Genomic DNA, 2,772 nt, shown 5'->3' with positions numbered 1-2,772 from the left:
GCAGGAATCTTTGGGGGCTATTTATTAAGGTATCCGGACTCTAGGTCGACACACATTAGGTCGACGTCGGAAATAGGTCGACACAACCATTGGGTCGACGTGGAAAAATGTTGACATGATTTTTTCCCACTCTTTTTTATTTTTTTTACTTTTTCATACTTTACGATCCGCGTGGACTACAATTGGGTACGGTAACCTGCCCGAAGCTGCGAGCCATGCGAGGGGACACGGTGCACTAATTGGGGTTCCCCAACACTTTGCAGAGAAAACGAAACAAAAAAAACATAAAAAAACTCATGTTGACCTTTTTCCATGTCGACCTTGTTCAGGTCGACTTAATGGCCGTGTCGACACATTTCCGGTGTCAACCTAGTCACTGTCGACCTAATGTGTGTTGACCTAGACACTGTCGACCCTGAGTCCCATACCCATTTATTAAGGGGCTCACACCAGAACAGTGGCTTCGATCCTGTTGAAAAGATGTCTCTCTTGCATAAAAGAGTACAATAGCTAACGCCATCTAAAGAAAGTGCTATCTCTCAGGGGATCCCTCCCCAGAGGGTCAGGCCATGATAAGTTTGAGAAGATGACGCATGATGCGCCGTTTGTGGAATCATCCCATTGGTCGTGCAGCACATCCAATGGGATGAATCAGTGAACTGCAGCCGGGTATGACGGATTGGGGTTACACACTCTCCAGTGTTTGCATTATATTGTTCTGATCTCCGCAGCGGAGCAATACAATGTGTGACCGGCTTAAGGCTTGTATACCAATTCTTGCCAGTTTGTACCAGATATATCCAATGGCTCATAAACTAAATATTTGCTTCTTAATTGTCTGAACTACAACAGTATAACTACAGTCATAGCAGACCATGGGCTTCAGCAACATGGTGGTCAAGCAACAGACCCAAGTGCCCCCCACCGCCCCCCTAGTCTGATTACGCTGTTGCACCTGTGCTCCATCTTATGTTGTACTCCATTCACACACAAATAATTCTCCAGGCAGCTTTTGCTTGATAAAGCAGCAGTGCCACCAGTCCCTAGAGCAGTGATTGGCTGAACATTGGTCCAGCCCACAAAATGGCTGCTGTGTGCAGGCACGAATCTTTCCAATAAAGATTGTGTTTGTTTTCTCTCACGCGGTACAGCAACGCAGGCTGGGAAAGGAGCTGGAATGTTTCATTACTTGCAGCAGATTGGCAGAAAAAATGCTGATGAAATTCTACTGTTCTCCTTTCCAGATGCTGCTCTGGGATACGTTCCTTGTTTTATTCGTGTTCCCGACTTGCAGTAAGCAGAGAGAGAATAAGTTATAAGATGCAGTTTCTTACAGATCACTGACTAATATACATTTGTATTTTTTATTTGTAGAAAATCTTACACCGTTCACAACAAGTATTATAAAGAGTCCTGCGAGAAATTTTGACGGAATGTGTCCAAATTGACCACTGCTGTCCCAGCCCTGCCAATTTACAAATACAGGGAGAGATTCTGAGTTGAATGCATTTGTGTGTCTACAATGGGTGCAGGGTGTGTGGTGCACATGGGCCCTGGGTCCAGGGAGGCCCAAATCGCACAACCAGCCATGTTCCTGGTGATTTGTGCATTGCAATAGAGATGTCCCCTGGACGCCATGTTCCAGGAGACCTGTGCATGCGCAGTAGACTCTGGCTCAAGCCAGGAGGGGGTTCTATTCCCACTCTATGGGTGTCGTGGACACCCACGAGTGGAAATAGTCCTTGGCCCCCTGCCGGGCATTCTGGCGGCTGGGATCTCTGCGTCGTTATGCTGACCGCCGGGATGTTGACTACATCCCGTATTCTGAGTCAGCTACATTTATGCGACCACATCGTCACCAGCTATCTGTTAGTATCCTTTTCCAGTATATGCTTTTGCCCCATCCTTAGCGCACCAAACACTTCTTTGCCACATAGCCATAGAGTAACCCCCATTCAGCCTTATGTGAGTTAGGGGTCTATGTACTAAGCCTCGGAGAGAGATAAAGTGGATGGACTTAAAGTACCAACCAATCAGCTCCTAACTGTTATTTTTCAAACACAGCATGTAACATGGCAGTTAGGAGCTGATTGGCTGGTACTTTATCTCTCTCCACTTTATCTCTCTACAAGGCACAATGTGTGAGCTACCTAGCTCAATGTATATAACAGGCTCAGCCTGTGGCAATGTGTTTAAGAGGCTCTACCTGGTGCGATGTGTATAAGAGGCTCTACCTGGTGCAATGTGTATAAGAGGCTCTACCTGGTGCAATGTGTATAAGAGGCTCTACCTGGTGCAATGTGTATAAGAGGCTCTACCTGGTGCAATGTGTATAAGAGGCTCTACCTGGTGCAATGTGTATAAGAGGCTCTACCTGGTACAATGTGTATAACAGGCTCTTCCTGGAGCAACGTGTATAAGAGGCTCTACCTGGCACAACATGTATAATTGGCTCTGCCTGGCGCAATGTGTATAAGAGGCTCTACCTGGCGTAATGTGTATAAGGGGCTCTACCTGGCGTAATGTGTATAAAAGGAGCTCTACCTGGCATAACGTGTAAAAAAGGGGCTCTACCTTGCGTTAGGTGCATAAAAGGGGCTGTATCTGGCGCAATGTGTATAAGGGGCTCTACCTGGCGCAATATGTACAATCGGCTCTTTGTGGTATGTAAAAGGGATAATACTGTGTGGTGTAATGTGGTTGACAGACACTACTGTACAGTGTATTGTGAATTGGTTCTATTCTGTGGCCACTCCCCTTACCTGTGAAGCC

The 2,772-nt window shown here is 46.4% G+C and overlaps 1 long non-coding RNA gene across 1 annotated transcript; it reads left to right on the top strand.

Annotated features, from left to right (window-relative positions):
* The first annotated feature begins 1,156 nt into the window (after positions 1–1,156).
* LOC134935746 (uncharacterized) lies at positions 1,157–1,498 on the top strand. The gene is made up of 2 exons (XR_010180383.1): positions 1,157–1,293; positions 1,375–1,498. It is a non-coding gene; the product is annotated as an uncharacterized LOC134935746 (long non-coding RNA).
* The last annotated feature ends 1,274 nt before the right edge of the window (positions 1,499–2,772 follow it).

Source organism: Pseudophryne corroboree, chromosome 6 (assembly GCF_028390025.1).
Source record: "Pseudophryne corroboree isolate aPseCor3 chromosome 6, aPseCor3.hap2, whole genome shotgun sequence".
NCBI classification, from domain to species: Eukaryota; Metazoa; Chordata; class Amphibia; order Anura; family Myobatrachidae; genus Pseudophryne; species Pseudophryne corroboree.
This window is presented reverse-complemented; position numbering and strand designations above follow the sequence as displayed.